The sequence below is a fragment of the Alligator mississippiensis genome, chromosome 5 (genome assembly GCF_030867095.1).
Source record: "Alligator mississippiensis isolate rAllMis1 chromosome 5, rAllMis1, whole genome shotgun sequence".
Lineage (NCBI taxonomy): Eukaryota > Metazoa > Chordata > Crocodylia > Alligatoridae > Alligator > Alligator mississippiensis.
In genome coordinates this window covers 105861207-105880987 of record NC_081828.1, presented here as the reverse complement: position 1 = coordinate 105880987, position 19781 = coordinate 105861207, and the positions used below count along the sequence as shown (strand labels likewise).

The following is a 19781-nucleotide window of genomic DNA, read 5'->3' as shown; positions in this document are numbered from 1 at the left end:
TGACCGTGGTGTGCTTCTGTTCAAAAGTACACCGCTGCCATTTTCTGAACACTGACATGCATTTCACCACTTATACAACTGCATGCGGTGCAGCACAGTTCACATGAGCTCATGTTCAGAGCAGACTCAATTAATTGAGTCTGCTCTGAAGCAGCAGATCTCTGGCAAGTTAGGGACAAAAAGGTATGTGTATAAATGCCCCAAGAAGCCAGTGACCATGGATTTCCTAAAGGCAGACTAAAAAAAGAGCATGTTACTTAACCATTCTGTGCTTCTGTTTCCTCTTCCACCCTTTATTAAATTGCAAGTTCTTTGGTGCAGAGAGCTGCTCTTCACATGTGTTTGAATGGAACCCAGCAGAAATGGGTCCTAACCTGAACTGACATTTTCCATGTATTGCTGCAAACACAAATGATAAAGAAGAAAGATGCAGAAGGAAGGAGAATAGCAGCGAAATACTCCCTGGTTTACAGTAATGTAACTTAGGTCAGAAGTGGATTTCTTGGATTTCATTTTCAGATGTGCTCAGTATTCACAGCTCAGCTGAAACCTAGTGGATTTAGAAGTACTTGGCCACTTCTAAAATTTCAATCCCATTTACATCCCTTTCTCATTTGGAATTCTTCCCTATACAATCAGTTTAATGTCAGTTCTAGTTTCATTTGAGATTACTAACATCACTTTGACAGATTTTTGTATTTTATTTATAACTGGGTAGCGGCAAAATGTATTTTTTTTTAGCAGATCCATTCCTTGAATGGGTATTAATTTCAGAAGGTCCTGGGGTTTTATGAAATCTTTTTAGGTCTAATACATAGAGAAAGTACTCATTTATCAGATTTCTATTGCTTTTTCTCTTTTAGGCATGAAATACTTATTCATTTAACAAGTCTATTTCTTTCCCAATTATTCATTTATGATGAGTCAGTGCATCTACCTTATGGTTTCTTGCACAGAAGGCACATCCTTTAAAATGCATTCATCTGAGTGCACTGCATATGACAGAACATATTACTAGTGTTACATTCATAACACTACCAGAGGCCCAGGTTCCTATTTCCATTCACCATGAGTAAAACAAAACAAAGTGAATTAAAGGCTTTCATCTTTTGTAAAACCACAAAAGTTCTGGAACAGTAAGGCTACATTGCTTAGTTTCCAATCATTACCTCTTGGTTTATTAAACTGACCCTCCTGCAGGGTAGCCAAGCAACAGCGTGTACTATGTGGTCACAATGACCAGTCTGTCAAAGCCAGACAAATCACAACCCAGCTGCAGCAGGAAATCAACTTACTGTACATTATCACACTGTGCAGTATCTTCACTTTCATTAGTGCCTGATGTATCATTATATCTATTAGATATTCTTGACAAGGCTTCCTCTGCATTAAGATATTAACAAGGGGAGAGAGAAGACAAAAGTAAGTGTTCAATTTTCATTTTCTGTCAGCATTTATGTTTATTCAGGAACTGAGACTCCTACGGTTTTTAGCTGGTTACAAATACCACCTCTCAAGTAAGGGATCTACATCTCCTGGTATGAAAAATGTCATACCAATTTAAGAAGTATAGAACATTCTGCTGCAGAAGCACAAAAAAGAGACAGAAAACAAGTTCTTAAACTATAAGAATAAGTGAAATATTTGACTGAGATGAATGTGGGTTGGAAGTATGTCTTCATACTTTAAGGGCTAATTAGAAACTTACTTCCATAAAGTAAATGCATTGATCACAGTAAATGTTCTTAAGTTCAATTACAAATTGAGAGAGGAAACTTACACTCTACAACATATATTAAAAATATATTCAATTTTCTAAAGCCTTTTTTGTCTTCCTCCTACACCTCCTCTTCATACACTGCTCCTTCCTTCTCTTTCTCCTCTCTGATTTTCCTCTCATAACCTTCCCTTTGTAATGAACTTATATTGGGTAAGGGGAGAGGAGGGCAAGTGGCAAAATTCATCTTGATCTGTATTCTGTCTGGTCAAGTTATTTACTCAATTTGGGTCAAGAAATACAAAGAGAATAAACAGAAGGAAATAGCTTAAACTGAATGCAAGCCTAACATTACAGTGTTCTGATTAGTTGGATCAGTGTTTCCCAGCCCAGATATATAAATTCATAAGACATGCACTTATCAGGATATGGGAAATAAAAAGAAGCTTAATCAAGTGGTTGAGCCAAATGGAAGGTGGTGGTATGCACTGAAGAAAGTATGTGTATATTGGTTGTTTAGTTGCAGAGATTTTCTAACTATTTAAATAAGGTGGGCCATCCCAACTTCTCCAGTGGTCAGGTACTTCAGGTATTTCAGTAAAGAGAAGTCCTATTTACTTAAAACAAAGGTCTATATTTTCTTACTCATTCTAAAAAAAAAACAAGAAGGACAGACAAGCTTGTCTCCAACTTCTGCTTACCCATCAATCCTCTGGCAAATATCTATTCCCCTTGTTGAGTGGGTTGTGGGATATATCTCATCTCTCACAGAGAGTATTCTGCAATTTGTATTTCACTCAAACAACAAGATACAAAGAAATGGGACAACCCATCAGTTTGATCTGGCAGAACACTTCTGGCAGAAAAGCCATAGGAATTTGCTAGGGACTCTGAACTGGAAGAAGAACATGCTAGTTCCAGAATCTATTACCATTTCAGTTGTACTGTACTTCATTTAATAAAGAAAGATGACAGGTATTAAAAGAAATCAAAAGTTATTCTACCCTGTATTTTTGATTTCACTAAGATGTAAGGCTGTGCTTAAACACTATGTTTAGCTGGTGCTTAGGAAAATAAAATTCTAGCCTGGAAGTGAGTTTATTTTTTAAACAGAATCTCTAACTCAAGTTAAAACAATAGATAATATTTTATCTGTATTGAAAGATAATGTATAATTCTCCTGAGCAACATGGTGCCAGATGAATGGAGCATTAAATTAACACCCTAATGTGAGCAACCTAAATAAAAACAGAAGATGGGAGAAGTTAAAAAAATAATACAAACAAAAGGAATCTGGGCCTTATTTTGTGATCTTGCATTTTTTCCATGAAAATCAGGAAATTAAATATTTTTCACAAAAATGCAGTTTGAAAGGAAATGCCACAATATGCCCATAGCCAACAAAGGGCTGTGAGGCAGGTGGGTGGAAGCTGGAGCAGTGGCAGCATCACTAGCATGTGGGGTAGGAGGGAGAGGAGCTTGTGGGGGGCAAGCCAGCCAAACTCACCCAGCATTGTGAGTTTGTTGTCTGTGAGCTGCAGGTGCCATCAAGCCCCCAGCACTGCGATACCGGGCAAGTTTAGGTGGGCTGGAGCCCTGCCACATGCAAGCAATGCTGCTCATGCTCTAGCCCCCCCATCCCCGCCCGCCTGCCTTGCAACCCTTTGTTGGCTATGGGCACCACTGAGACACTGCTGCCAGAATGCCAGGCAAGTTATCGATCACTAGTATCATGGCCTGATTATGGGTCCAGGAGGCACCATAATCTGGGTGTAAAAATGACTGCCCCTGCTATGTTCAGGCCATGATACTAGTGAGCCAGGCCTGCAATTTAAACCAAGCCCTATGTCATCAAACAGAGCAAAGTTATCAGCTTGTATTTAGCTGGCACTTCTTCGGTGAATCTATTAAAATCAGGGAGTTCCAATTTGTTGTATGAAGTATTCATAACTTACTTTAGGTATATTTTAAAAGTAAATTCCATTGTACAGATGTGGTAGAAACTATAATATATGTTATATATATTTCAGAGATTGTTTTCCCTGTTCTATTTAAAATAGAAACACAATTAAATACCCCTTTCTTATCAGTACCCATGACCTGTTAAACCAAAAAAAGGAAAATTTTTGAGAGACTCCAGCCTATTGGATTAGATTTTCGTGAACACTAGATTTTGATTTTAATATCTGCTGGAATTCAGTTTTAACAATAAGTAGTTGATGTGTTCATTCAACTGTATGGATCAACGTTATCTTTCAAAGAGCCAAATGTCTTTGGTATTGATGTGCTTGATGCTTGGGCATACTGATTGGTGGACATTTAGTTATCAAGATTCATATTAAAAATGCCTGCTTTCATTTTCCAAAAGCAGCAAGGAATTCTGTTCCTTTCAAAGTGATGTTCAACTGACAGCACAGTTTGTTAGAGATTGTGAAGTGCCAGCTGTAGCCTTTTATAACTTCACATCCATAACTTAATATTGAAGCATCTATCAGGTAGATATTCCACTTCAGTGCTCATATCTGATTTATTAAACTACATTTTGCTGAGTGGACTGACATGGTCATTTGGAAGTAATAATTAAAATGGGTCTATCCAATGTCACCATACCAAATTATTATAAGTCTGTACTGTTGCATATTTAATTACTCTGTTGTGAATTTACTTCATGAATATTTGTAGATTTTTTAAAGATATACATGGCACCACACCACTTGAAGCTACAGTTTTGGGGGATAATTAAAATCTTGGTTAGGTTTGAAAATGAAAATTCTTCCAACAAGAATTCTATGAGGTACAGGGATCTCATTTTTTAAAGTTGAGATCCCTGCTTGTTTGGGGAACAAGCAAGAGCACTCTTGCTTGCTAGCACCCAGTATGACCTAGTCGGACTAACCGAAACATGGTGGGATTCTACACACGACTGGGCGGTGGGCATTGAGGGGTATAGGTTGTATAGGCATGACAGAGTGGGGAAAAAAGGTGGGGGGTAGCACTCTATGTTAAGGAGCAGTTTACAACTCCCACCATTAAGGCGGGGGTGGAGGAGGGGAACACCAAGGCATTGTGGGTCAGGATCCGGGGGGGCCAGGGGAAAAGGGCTTCATTGTGGGGGTCTACTGCAGGCCTCCTCATCAGGATCAAGAGCTAGACGATGTATTCTCTGGGCAGCTAGCAGACACCACACAGGCAAGGGAGGCGGTGGTCATGGGAGATCTGAACTACCCAGATATCTGCTGGGAGGAGCAGACAGCCAAAACAAGCCGCTCATGGAGGTTCTTACACTGTATGCAGGACCTCCACCTAACCCAGGTGGTGTCTAGTCCCACCAGAGGTAGCGCCTTGCTTGACCTGTTCTTAGCAGCAGGGGATGATCTCATGGGGAACATGCAAGTTCATGGTAGCCTGGGAGATAGTGACCATCACTTGGTCAAGTTCACTATCTAGCAAAGGGTGGGTAAAGTAACTAATGGGGCTAAGGTGTTGGACTTCAGAAGGGCCAACTTTAGCAAGCTTAGTAGGCTAATTAGTGAGGGGATGCAACTGAAGAACATAGAGCATATGGGGATCCAGGAGGGTTGGAACTATCTCAAGGGAGTGATCCTTGGGGCTTAAAAGGAGTCTATCCCATTATGTAGGAAGGGAGGTAAGGGGGCAAAAAAAGCCCTCTTGGCTGAACAGGAAACTCCAGGAGAGTCTAGGGGCAAAGAAAGAGATGTATAGGCAATGGAAGCAGGGACCAGCCACCAAGGAGGAATATATCTCCCTGGTGCGCTATTGCAGGGAATCAGTTAGACAGGCCAAGGCAGGGCATGAGCTCAGGCTGGCTTCAACAATCAAGGTCAATAAAAAGTCCTTCTTCAGGTATACAGTGGGCAAAAGGAAAGCTCAGAGCAACATAGGGCCCCTGCAGGACAAATCAGGACATTTGGTGGTTGACACAGGGAAAAAAGCAGAGCTCTTCAAGGAGTTCTTTGCTTCAATATTTCTATGTACCGACCAAGCCAATTCCCCCACTTTAATCATTGACAGATGTCTACATGGCACCAGTCCGCCTACGGTTAGTTGTGAAATAGTTAAGGAGTTCCTGGAGGAGCTGGATGGGTACAAGTCAGCAGGCCCAAATGACCTCCATCCACAGCTGCTGAAAGAATTGGCTAGTGTCATAGCTGAGCAACTGGCACAGCTGTTCGAGCACTCGTGGTGCTCTGGCCAGGTCCCTGAGGACTGGAGAAGGGCCAATGTGGTCCCCATATTCAAGAAAGAGAGAAGGGATGAGCTGGGTAACTTTAGACCAGTCAGTCTTACCTGTATTCCTGGGAAAATGCTAGAGAAAATAATCAAAGAACACATTTATGTAGGCCCAGCAGGGGAAATGATGCTGAGGGGAAACCAGCATGGGTTTGTCATAGGTAGATCCTGTCTGACAAACCTTGTAGCCTTCTATGACCAGGTCACACACTGCCTGGATTCAGGAGCTGAGGCTGATGTCATCTTCCTGGACTTTAGGAAGGGCTTCAACACAGTTTTGCACACTATCCTCATTGGGAAGCTAGCAGACTGTGGAGTGGATGCCTACATGGTCAGGTGGGTGGCCAACTGGCTTAGGGACCACATCCAGAGAGTGGTGGTAGATGGTTCCTTCTTGGCCTGGAGGGAGGTGGGCAGTGGGGTCCCGCAGGGTTCGGTCCTCGGACTGATATTATTTAATATCTTCATCAGCGATTTGGACAAGGGCGTGGAGAGCACCGTCTCCAAGTTCGCTGATGATACCAAGTTGTGGGGCAACGTTAGTACACCAGAGGGCAGGGAGCAGATTCAGGCTGACCTGGACAGGTTGGATCAATGGGCAGAGAGAAATAGGATGCAATTTAATAAAGATAAATGTAAGGTACTCCACCTGGGAAGGAGGAACCCTCAGCACACCTATAGGTTGGGGAGTGTCCTTCTCAGCAGCTTGGAGACAGAGAGGGATCTTGGAGTCATAATTGACTCCAAGATGAACATGAGCTGGCAGTGTAACAAGGCCATCAACAAGGCCAATCGCACCTTGTTATGCATTAGCAGGTGCATGACTAATAAATCAAAGGACGTGATGCTCCCCCTCTATGTGGCACTGGTCAGGCCACAGTTGGAGTACTGTGTCCGATTTTGGGCACCACACTTCAAGAGGGACATGGGGAATCTCGAGAGGGTCCAGAGGAGGACCACTCGCATGATTAGTGGCCTTCGTGATAGACCCTACGGGGGGAGGTTGAGAGAGCTGAATCTCTTCAGCCTTCACAAGACACGGCTGAGGGGAGATCTTGTCACCACCTATAAATTTATTAGGGGAGGTCAATGGGGAATAGGGGAAGCGGTGTTTAGTAAGGCGCTCCAGGGAGTGACTAGGAATCACGGGTGTAAACTAGTTGAGAGTGGATTTAGGTTAGCTATTAGGAAGAAATTTTTCACAGTAAAGTTGGCCACGATCTGTAATGGGCTTCCAAGAGAGGTGGTGCTATCACCTAGCTTGGAGGTCTTCAAGAGGAGGCTGGATAGTCACCTGGCTGGGGTCATCTAACCTCGGTCCTCTTTCCTGCCAGGGGCAGGGGGTCGGACACGATGATCCATTGTGGTCCCTTCCGACTCTACAATCTATGAATCTATGAAAGTTTATTTTAAAAGAGAAAGCATAAGGAAACCTATGACATTTGAAGCTTTTCAGCAGTATTGACAGATTAGATAATAGATAGCCATGATCTGTGTTGTTTTATGTCCCATCTAAACACAAAAATATATGAATATGGGCTTTCAGTCCATGGAGAATCGGGTGCATAGGTATTAGTGTAGCCAAGGATATAAATAGACATTTCCAAATGAAGTGGATCAGCTGTGTTGAAATGTGCCCCAACATAGTTGATCTGCTTCAGTGGCTGAAACACAGGTTGCCTGTTATCCCACACAGTGATCATGTGGGATAATGGGTAACATGCTGTCCACTTAGAGATGCCCAACAATCTCTATGGCATGTCTATGTAAGCGAGGATAGCTGGGAAGGTGTTCCCAGTGTTGGAAGAGCATGATTCTGCACAGGAATTCTTAGAGTGTGCAGGCCCAGGCCCCTTAAACTCTGCTTGAGACAGCTGGAAAGTGTGGGCAATGTTAACTGCCCATGGTCTCTTGCTATAAGTCAAGTAGTTGTTTGCCACAATAAAGCAGGACAAATCATTACTACCTGTTGTCACAGCAACACATTTTGGCATTTGTGGTGGGGAAAAGGGTATGGATATCTATTGCTTTTGCTTTGTGCTGCCATAAAGATCATTATGGTGGCATAAAAATGTCTCTTTCCATCCCAATACACCAAAAGGTCTGTCCCAAATTTTCAAAGTGATTAATATGCTATAAGTTTTAAGACTGGTGATTTTATAACAAACATTTGTAGTATGTTCAAAATTAGCTCATCCTACTTTCCATATGCCCAGGAATGACCTGTGCATAGAAACAATCCTGAGAATTATGTATATTTCAGATATGGTTTCTTTATTTTCCTGCCTAAAGTCTATCCCAACCTGAGGAAATCTTGTACCAATTTTCCTGAGCTGGAACTGTTAAAAATGTTTCAACAATGGTGATTATAAGTTGTTTTATTAGGGGTTGGAGAACCTGAGTATTGTTTACACTGCAATAGATATGAATTCAGGTGTTCCAGAGCAGAGGTTAGCATCAAGTTTCTTAATATTTTCTTGCTTTGAGAATCAAGCTCTGCATTACATGATTGATAAAACAAAAATCATGAAAGGTATTTCACTATGTTCAAATTCTGTCGGATTTCTGCAGATTACATATGCTGTCTTCTACATTTTTTTATATGATTTTTCTTTGTTCATGCACTTTTTTAAAGAAGACTATCCCTACACAAAAGGCATCACAAAGAAAAGGAAAGGTTAGGGTGAATACTTGGAAAACTCTCCTAACAAAGAAGCTACAAAACTTTTGAAAGTGGCATTATCTTGTAGCAGTCAAAACTTGAAACCTAACAAGGCTCCAGAAAAAAATGCAACAGTAATATAAAAAAAAAATCTTGTACTCACAAATGGATTGCATATCTTAAGTAATTCATCCCCTGCCTACCATCTAACATTTTAGAAAATGTTATTCACATAACCAACACTATTATTTTTCACAATTGACCATTCTGGTGAATGCACAAGTAGTTAGACCAATAAGAATGCATACTGAATTTCAGAGATGTTTTCAATTTTTCAGATAATGCCTTTAGGGTCAGAAACTTATGGTCTGGAGGACAGATCTGACCTATGAAGTCATCTGATCTGGGCCACAGATGTGGGGCTTTGGTGGTGGATGGACGAAGGGGATTCAGCCACTGTAGGTGTGTCTACTGGAGACCCTCTACTGCACAGTAGAGCAGCTTACTGCACAGTAAGCATACATGTTGACACATGCACATGTTTATTACACAAGTAAACTGCTGTAATCTTGAGTAAATTTGCTTCCTTCAAATGCAAGTATCAAATTTACTTGTGATTACTTACTGTGCAGTAGTGCTTGTGTAGACACCTGACTAGGAGCAAATGTGTTCCCAATTAGCCAAGCTGCAGGGGGCACGAGATTGCTCCCTGCCGCCGGGAGCAGCCTGCTTCTGTGGAAGGCTCTGCCACTGGAGCCTGGGAAGGTATTATGTCCCCCTGCCCCAGAAGCAGGAAGCTCCCTGACCCCCTCTCTGAGATCATAATCAGGGAGCAGGGGCTGGAAAGTCCTTATCTCCCAGACCCCACTTCCCATTGTGAACAGGGAGCAAGCATCTCCCAGCACTAGCTCTGTGGTTGCAGGGCCAGTTCTGGGAGATCCTTATCTCCCAACTGCCACTCCCCAATCATGGAGCAGGGGCTTGGAACTCTCTGCTGGCTGGGAAGCAGGAACCTATTCCCTCCCCAACTCTGTGATTACAGAGCTGGCCAGGAAACAGGCTGTCCTTCCCCGACCCCATCAGTTGTGGAGTGGGGGTTGGGAACTGTCCTGGTCAAAGGTGGGTCCCAGCCCCATGCACCAATTAGGTGATTAAGGTACAGGGCTTGGAAAGAGCTACTGAGATGGGCCTGGTCCTAGCCCCTTCCTTGATCCACCAGTGGGGCAGCTAGCAGGGAGACCCTGGCAGTGTGGAGAATCCATACTCAGCTGCGTCCCCCTACTAGCTGCCCCACCAGTGGATTGGGACAGGTGGCTGGGACCTGCCCCACTCTGGAAACTCTTTCCAAGTCACCTGCCCTCAATCAGGGTGCCAGGACCAGGAGCTCCCTGTGCCAAGGGAGGGAGAAATAGTTTCTGCCCCAGAAGCAGGTAGCCCTGTGGGATTGAGAAGCAATGTCCTAGCCTTGGCATGCGGACGCCAGTCTCCCGGCCTGGTGCTTCCTGCCAACCTTCTGGGCTAGCAGCCAAGGGGAGCCTAGAGTTGCCCCTGGATACTGCAGAGGACCAGTTCAGGGCTACCAGGGGTGGGAACAGATTTCTGCCAGGAGCAGAAAGTCTACTTCCGAGACTCTGCATGTATAGACACCTGCCTGGGAGCATTTAGTCACAAGTAAACTGCTCCTGGATTTAATACATATGTAGACACACCCAGTCTCTCTCCCCATGATGCCATGGGAAGAAGCAGCAGCAGCAGCCATGGATACTTTCCCTTTGCCACCACTGGGAGAAGAGGTGGCTGCAGGCCAATCCTAAGGCCCACCTGCCTCTGACTTGAGCTGGGTCATTCTTGTCCAGCAACCTGAAAAGGTTGCCAACCATTGCTTTTAGTTTCTCACTTGCTGTTACACACATTTTGCTGTGAAATTTCTCTCTCTACCATTCTACTAGGAACAATTCAAAGAATTCTCATATGCATTGTTTACAAAGAAAAAAAACCCAAACAGATTCACAATGTTGGAAAAGACCTTTGGCCCATCAAATGCCATAAAAAATGAGCAATGCAGCACATTTTTCAGAGAGCGGTACTATAGGAAAGATTCGAACCCGATAGATGAGACCCTCAGCCTATACATTTAAGTATGAGATTTGATTACTCCTCAATCACTATGCAAAACTATTAGTGTTATGACAGATTATAAAATTATACAGGCATTTTATACCCTTCTACACTTCCACTTTGACTTGATAGCCTCCTCTGATGATAAACTCCACAAACACACTATGAACTGTATAAGAAAATGTTTCCTTTTATTCCATCTCTCTTTTAATTTTTTTTTTACCTCCTTTCATTTTGAGATACCAGAGAAAAAGGATGAGTGATCAGCATTTAAGAACACCCCAATTTAAGGAAGCATTGCTCAGAACAATATTCAGCGTGTTCTTAATTTTTACTGTGAGTAGGAATTAAGGAATTGCTTAAGTGTGAGCATCTGTTTTATTTCTTCCCTAAATGGCTAAGTACAGACAGTCAAAAAGCCTGAAGCTGAATTGATTCAGTCTTTGCAGGTTAGTCTCCGCTGCAAAAATAGAACCAATAAGCAAATAAACAGACATTCATTTTTGATTCAGGAAGTGCAGCCACATGCCTGTAATGACTTAAAGCAGAAGGCAGAGGGTGCTAAAGCACAGCTCCATGGCATATAGCCAGCATGGACTGTATGGTTGCTTCCTCTTCCTGCTCCCCCAAGGTCTCTAGGTTTTACAGTCCACAATCACAGCAGCAGGACTCTTCAGGATTGCTCATCACTTCCTCTTCCTGATTCCAGGTGCCTATGGGATTTATAGTACACAGTCACAGACAGCACTAAGTAAGCCAGCAGGGCAGGGCAGGTCTGTACTCAGGGGAAGGTGACTTTAACCCACTTCCCTGACCCCAGACCGTGTGAGGTTTGACCTAGAAACTACTATGCAAAGCCTAAGCAAAAGTGAATGTTATGTGACGAATGCCCATCTGCAATGATAAGGAAGACACAGTCTTAGATAAAGGGGACTTGAAAACAAAAGCAGAATCAGAGTACTAGGCCAAAGAGCTCATTAAAATACTAAAAATCACACCCCTAGGTGGGCAAAAGATATGCTAATGAAACATGTATGTATGTTAATGAGATACATAGCTAAAACACAGGTATAGAGACATGCTCAGTAAAGAACTCCTTGCGTCACTCCTTTATAGCCAATTAGCAAATAAGGATGCTTATGAAGGTTTAAAAACTCCTGTATAAAAGGGCTTAGTTTTTGAAATCTAGTGTGCTTGTTCTGTGAAATTATTCCGCTTGCACCTTTTATTGCTAGCAATAAATCTTCTTTATACTTTCACCCCTGGTATCTTTATTGGCCTTTGCATACCGGGCACGAACCCAGACTTAAGCTGGGGCCTAACAGTTTTTGGCGACCCAGATGGGACTGCTGTAGATAAGCTTTGCCCGGACTAGCTGACAACCAGCTGATTTGCTCTTCCTTATCAAATGTCAGGCGCGCCCCGGGATTTCTTTTCCCGGTGAGACTTTTGCTTCAGGAGGAGCTGGATCGCTGAGGCGGCAGTAGCCTAACGGTGCAACGCCACAGAGTGAAAGTATCAGTAACAGGCACCTGGGTGAGAGGGTAGAAAGGGCATAAGACCTACCGTCAGTAAGGTCTGCCTGGGATTATTTCTGTAAGTATTCTGTGTGGCCCGAGTCCAAGACCAGTGATTTTTCCTCTGTGAGGACGAGGACTAAGAACAGATCCCTGGATCCCAGGTAAGTTGGACGGTCAGAACCGGGAAGGCAGCCCTGAGATGGGTACTATTAACAGTAAGGTTAGGAAATGTACCCCCCCTCTCTTGTGTATTGGGACATTGGGCAGAGTTTGGTGGGGATCCTATGACTAAGAAGAAAGCTAAATTCTTCTGTGAAACTGCGTGGCCACGCTATCAGCTAGATGATCAAGAATATTGGCCTAGGGAGGGAAGTGTTAATTATAATACCATCTTGCAATTGATTTTGTTCTGCCGGCAGAATGGTAAATGGGAGGAATTGATGTATGCGCAAGCGTTTATGTCTCTTTGTAGAGATAAGAGGATTTTGGAGGAATGTGGATTGGGGGAGGGGATTGGGATCTGTGAGATGGCTGTAGCTCGACCAACTGCAAATCCTGTCCTGGACTGTCTGGAGCCGGAGGCTCCCCCCCACCACTGCCTTTACCTTATTCTCTTCCTCTTCCCCCTCCTCCTCCTGATTCATCTGATTCCTCGTTGGCATCTGCTCTTCCTGCTTCTTCCCCCCCCCGCCGAGGCAGAAGTTGGGAATAGTCCCCGACCCAGGGATCTGGAACAGCGCCAACCATGGCCGTCAGGTGCTTGGCAATCTCCAGAATCCCCGCCTTCTCCTGATATAACCCCAGGAGGTGGGTGGAGAGTACAGTTAGGAGCAGACTCCGGGGTTAAGGGAAAACATCACAGGGAATCTGATCCTGGCTGTGGGAAGGGAAATGGGGTATTTCCCCTAAGAGAACAAGTGGTACCCGGGCCTCTCGAAGATGACGGTGAGCCAACCTACTGTCGAACCTTTGTGCATGTTCAGTTCACTACATCAGATTTGTATAATTGGAAGAACAATAACTCCAGCTGGAGAGAAAATCCTGAAAAGGTACAAAACCTGTTTGAAATGATTTTCAAAACCCATAACCCAACCTGGGCAGATGTTCAGTCTCTTTTAGATATCCTGTTGACACCAGAGGAAAGGAGAATGGTAGTGAACAAAGCTCGTGAGTATGTGGAAAAGGAAATTACTGCAGGGAACCTGCAAGGAAATAGAGACGATCATGTCCCCATCCAGGAGCCAGATTGGAAACCAGACCAACATATGACCTCCATCCGTGCCTATCGAGAATATATCCTCCGAGGATTGAGAGATGCTGTGAAAAAACCTCAAAATCTCAGTAAGGTGTATGAGGTTTGGCAGGAGACTAATGAGACCCCGAGTGCTTTTTTGGAAAGAATTTACACTACTTTCAGGCAATACACTCGTGAGGATCCGAAGGATGCATCGAACGCTCGCATGGTAAATATGATCTTTATAGGTCAGAGTGCACCAGACATTAGAAAGAAATTGCAGAAGACAGATGGAGCAACAGGTATGCCTATTTCCCAACTAGTAGACATTGCTTACCAAGTATTTACTAACCGAGAAAGTGTTCAGGAAAAGCAACAGGACAAGAAAGAGGAGAGAAAGATGAAAATGCAGGCAGCCCTAGTGGCAGCTGCAATCACGGGAAAACCTAGAGATGAGGGATCCTGGAGACAGCCTCAGAGACGGGGTCCATTAGAGAAAGATCAGTGTGCCTTTTGCAAACGAAAAGGACATTGGAAGTGGGAATGCCCTTATCAGAAAGTTGGTGAAGGTGAAAAGAAAAAGAGGAGAGCAGTGGATTGTTCACTTTTGGAAGGGATTCAGATTGAAGGGGACCGGAGGCCCGGGAGGGAAAGATAACCCAGATCCCAGTGTCGCCTGACGAGCCTCTGGTTAAAATGCAACTAGGGGACAGAGATGAATTGGTAGATTTTCTCGTCGATACGGGTGCTGCCTATTCTGTCTTAACTCAAAAACTGAAACCTTTAAGTAAAAAGACTGTGCCGGTGGTAGGGGTTACAGGGAAGGCAGTAACACAACCCTTCCTACAGCCAATGACCTGTAATCTTGGGCAGGCCGAAGTTACCCATCAATTCTTGTACATGCCAGACTGCCCCGTTCCCCTTTTAGGGAGAGACCTCCTTTGTAAACTGCAAGCTACGTTGTCGTTCCAGGATGGGCAAATGTTTTTAACAGTGCCTCCTGAAAAGGGGTGGCACCTGAAGGCTTGCCTTCTCAGCCTTCTCCGAGAGGAAAGTTCACCAGATATTTCTCAAACCCTGCTCGATGCTGTTGTTCCATGGGTATGGGCAGGTCACCGACCCGGGAAGGCTAAAAATGCTGACCCTGTGAAGATTCAACTTTTGCCAGGGGCCCAGCCTCCATGTGTGAAACAATAGCCAATGCGGATGGAAGCCAGGAAAGGACTGAAGCCATTAGTTGAATGGTTCCTGGAGTATGGCCTTCTCTGTGAATGTACATCAGTTTTTAACACACCCATCTCGCCTGTGAAAAAGCCTAAGAGTAATGAATATCATTTCGTCCAAGACTAGAGAGCTGTAAATAAAGTGGTTGTGAGTATATACCCGGTAGTGCCTAATCCATCCACCTTGCTATCTGCTTTGAACCCAGATCATAACTGGTTTACGGTTATTGATTTAAAAGATGCTTTCTTCTGTATACCGGTAGAGAGGGGATCTCAGGAAATATTTGCATTTGAATGGGAAGACCCAGATACTAGCATTAAGACTCAGTTGTGCTGGACTGTTTTACCCCAAGGATTTAAAAACAGCCCAACCCTATTCGGCACTGCATTAAGCAAGGATTTATGCAGGCTAAAACTGCCACTGTCCTGTGCTCTTTTGCAATATGTGGATGACTTGCTTTTAACAGCCACCACCGAAGCAAGCTGCCTGGAAGGAACAATTTGCCTCCTTAATTTTCTGGGTCAAGAAGTATACCGAGTATCCAGAAGAAAAATGCAGCCCATGTCCCAGAAAGTAACATACTTGGGATTTGAATTACAGCCTGGTCAGAAAGCCCTGTTGCCTGAAAGAAAAGAAGCTATATGCCGGCTGGCACCCCGAATAACAAAGAAACTTCAGGACATCAGAGAATAGGCATTGGGCCAGGAGAAGAATGGCAGGTGGATTTTACTGAATTACCCCGGCAACAGGGGATGAGATATCTCCTTGTCTTTGTGGACAGTTTCTCTAATTGGGTTAAGTGCTTCCCATGTCGGACTGCCCAAGCCCGAGAGGTGGTCAAGGCACTCCTATGAGAAATTATACCTCGCTTCGGACTTCCAAAAGGAATAGGGTCAGACAATGGCCCACATTTCATTGCACAAATTACTCAGAAGGTTTCTGAGTTCCTGGGAATCAGCTGGCATTTACACACCCCTTGGAGACCCCAGTCCAGTGGAAAGGTGGAACGTATGAATCAAACCTTAAAAAGACACCTTGCAAAGATTTGCCAAGAAGCTCGACTCAAATGGCCAGAGGCCCTACCCTTGGCCCTGTTACGAGTAAGGGTCGCACCACATTCTAAATTGGGATTAAGCCCATTTGAGATAATGTATGGTAAGCCTTACCCTCTGAGTCTGCCCATGGGTACTGAACAACAGTTACATGTTTTAGGGGAGGGAATGATTAGAGATTATGTATGGTCCTTGGTTTCTGTTTTGTCTTCCATCCATCAGCAGGTACGGGATGTGCTGCAGACACAGGACCAGTCTCCTGCCCCGGAAAATCGATTATTACCTGGGAGTTACACCTTTGTAAAAGATTGGAATGAGGAACCACTTCGAGCCAGATGGAAGGGCCCATATAGGGTACTTTTAACGACCCCGACGGCAGAAAAGCTCGAAGGAATCAAGACTTGGATACATTCCAGTCGCCTAAAGCCGGTGGCTGGACCGGAACAAGAAGAAACCCCTGCAAACTCCAGGACCGGAGGCAGAGAACAGTGGAAGGTGGAGCCAATAAGAGACTTAAAATTCCTATTCAAAAGAAAGGAACTTTAAATAATTTGTCAATCTTTGATCAAGTTTTACAAGCCTTATTATGAAATTGTTCAAGGTTTTAGTGTGGGGCGCCCTGATCTGTCCACTCCTACTCATAGGAGGGGAAAATCTTTTACAACAAAAATTTGACCCTCAGGAAAATGTCTGGATTTATCTGGCCCGGGAAATATTAAATAGAACGGACTTCTGCTTAGCGGGAGGGATCAATGCTCACCTGGTTTTTACCTCATGCTTAATTGCAGTACCTACCCCTTTGAAAATTTTACAAAATTATACTATGCTGAAAGATGTAGATAAGGAAAATACATATCAGGATATATATAAGTGGGGGACGCTGTCTTAGAGAATAGAGCCGCTATAGATTATCTCTTGTTACGACACAATCTGGGGTGTGAAACCTTAAAAGGAATGTGTTGCTTCAACCTCACTGATAATTCTGTGCTAATTGAAGACAAAATTGGTGCCTTACAACGATTGACAGAGACGTTGAAAGAATCATCTGGCTTAGACTTTTCCTGGTTAACTTCCTGGCTTCCCAATTTTGGATGGTTGAAACAGTTATTTTGTATGGTTGTTCTATTTTGTTTTATAGGGATTATGGTTTGTTTCTGTATCCAATGTTTACCTGTTATTTTATCTATCTTCAGGCCTAAGGTAAATCAAATGATTCTGCAAACAAAGAAAGCTGAGGATACTAGATTTGTGTTAAGTCAAATTGAATGGAGCAATTATAATAAAAATAATTAAAAATGCTCCAGAGGGGGGAATGTGAGGTTTGACCTAGAAACTACTATGCAAAGCCTAAGCAAAAGTGAATGTTATGTGACGAATGCCCATCTGCAATGATAAGGAAGAGACAGTCTTAGATAAAAGGGGCTTGAAAACAAAAGCAGAATCAGAGTACTAGGCCAAAGAGCTCATTAAAATACTAAAAATCACACCCCTAGGTGGGCAAAAGATATGCTAATGAAACATGTATGTATGTTAATGAGATACATAGCTAAAACACAGGTATAGAGACATGCTCAGTAAAGAACTCCTTGCGTCACTCCTTTATAGCCAATTAGCAAACAAGGATGCTTATGAAGGTTTAAAAACTCCTGTATAAAAGGGCTTAGTTTTTGAAATCTAGTGTGCTTGTTCTGTGAAATTATTCCATTTGCACCTTTTATTGCTAGCAATAAATCTTCTTTATACTTTCACCCCTGGTATCTTTATTAGCCTTTGCATACCGGGCACGAAGCCAGACTTGAGCTGGGGCCTAACAACCCCAGCCAAGGTTTTCCGGGGCGGGGGGGGGAGGGGGGTCAGTGAGCGAGCCCTCACTTCTCCAGCTAGACAGCAGAGGGCAGGGCCAGCCCTGCTCTCTGGAGCAGACATCATAGCCCATCCCAGGTCTGCAAAGGATGCTGGGGGACTCTAATTTAACTTGAACCAGGAAGGGGACTGGGACAGAAGTTTCATAAACTGGTTTGACCTAAATTGGTTAAGTCTGATACTACATTCAACCAGGTTTTTCTTAAACTGGTTTCAGCCATTTTGAAACTGGTTTATGTGCACTGAACTTCTGTTCTGTTACAGAATTAAACCTGTTTCTGGTCACTTAAATCAGTTTGTGTGTAACTTTTTTTCCCTAGCCAATAAAGGGGAGTTTAAGCATGTACAGTTGTGCATTTCAGAACAGGGTATTTGGGCTATGATATCTGTATCATTTCCTACTTTCTTAGATCAGGGGAAGAAGAATCAAAGAGGCTGACAAGATGATATAGATAAATGAAATTAAACCATTTACACTATGTGATATACCATATTTACTTGAATCCAAGATGAAGCCAGAGCTGAGCCACAGTCTACCCTGAGTCAGAGTGGCTTAACCTGAGGGGAAAGGGGTTTCAGGGGAAACTATGTGGTAGGGGAGGCTGGGGGGGACATTGCACAGTGGGGGAGAGGCATGCAGAGGAGACCTGTGTTATGCAGATTCGGGGGAACACGGGGGAGACCACCTGCCCCCTTGCCATTACCTTCTGTTACAGCTCCAGCTCCAGAAAAGGCTCAGAGCTGCTGCTACTGCTTCTGCCTGACCATCCCAGAGCAAGAACCACTGCAAAAATGATGTAGAAAGGAGGGCAGGTCTTGCAAAGGCAGGCAGCAGATAGACAACTGGAGCAGGGAGGACAGGCAACAAGGGGAGCAGCTGCAGATACAGGGGGGCAAGAGGTGGGGTTCTGGTCACCCAGCATCCCACTGCAGAGGTGCAGAGGATAAATGTAATTATAGCTTATAATTTCCCCTGTATAGCATCTAATTATTGGGTGGAGTCTTAAATTCAAAGTGGTCTTGGAACTGGGTGAATAGAGTAATAAAATGCAGATACCATAGCCATTCACCTTCAGAATAAAAATACTTATCCAAGAATATGAATATGTTCCACTCATTTGTTTAATTCACCATTTTTCAAAAGAGGCATTTTTACTTAAGGTTTCAGAGATTTTACAGCCAGAAGAGATCATTTACAATAGCCCCCTGAATAAAAAAACAACAATTTCAGCTAATATTTTTTGCATTTATTCTATTTGAGCTACTGCATTTCTTTTAGGAAATATCTAGTCCTGGATCTCTGTTTGCCTTTTTCTGCTAGATCAAAAAGCTACATACTGGACACATCTCCATGAGATACTAATTGCGCAATAGCCTAATAACACTAAGCAGTAGCATACCAAGCAAAAACCATGCTAGCAAGTTACTCATTTAACCAAATACTAAACTTAATGGGTATAGTAACTATGGAGCATTAATGAATGTGTAATGTGTCCACTGTCAGAAACTTTTTCCTAACTTAAGTTCTTGTAAACCTACATTCAAATTACCTCTTAACCTTACACAGTCTTTTGTTATTGTAGATTGTATTTTACAGGATTTATACCTGGCATAACTCCAGATTCTATGAGCATAGATTTGTTAGTCAGAGCCTTGAAAATAAAGTGATCCTTGACTATATGTGCAGCTGCAAGCTCTTGGTGTAGACAAAGGTATACCAGCAAAGTTGTGATCCTATTGGCATGTTTGTTTGTTTTTTCATTTGAGGTGGGGGAAGGGGGGTAGTGTAATAAAATAGTCTAAACTAGTAAAAGTACAGCTTCCCTTATATAAAATGTGTTGAGAATATGCTCTTTGCCAGTATCGCATATGGGCATACTGGGACAAGAACCCTCAATATAGATATAATCATACAAAGTATTCTGGACTATCAAAAACAGGAGCAGTGAAATTATTGCTTAGTAGGAAGTGAGAAAAAAAGAAAAGAAAAAGCTTAAATGTATCTCAATATTAATAAAAACATGTCTTTAATTAATTTTGAAATATTGCATAAAGTCATAGGTAGAAAAACTGATAACTGGCTACACAACTATACACAAAAGGTAATGAAAAGCAACAACACATAGCATTATGGGGAGAT

At 43.1% G+C, this 19781-nt stretch overlaps 1 long non-coding RNA gene across 1 annotated transcript; it reads left to right on the top strand.

The window, feature by feature from the left end:
• Window positions 1-1252: 1252 nt before the first annotated feature.
• On the top strand, window positions 1253-17526 carry LOC132250855 (uncharacterized). Its single transcript, XR_009462512.1, has 2 exons — window positions 1253-1422; window positions 16001-17526. It is a non-coding gene; the product is annotated as an uncharacterized LOC132250855 (long non-coding RNA).
• Window positions 17527-19781: the final 2255 nt, after the last annotated feature.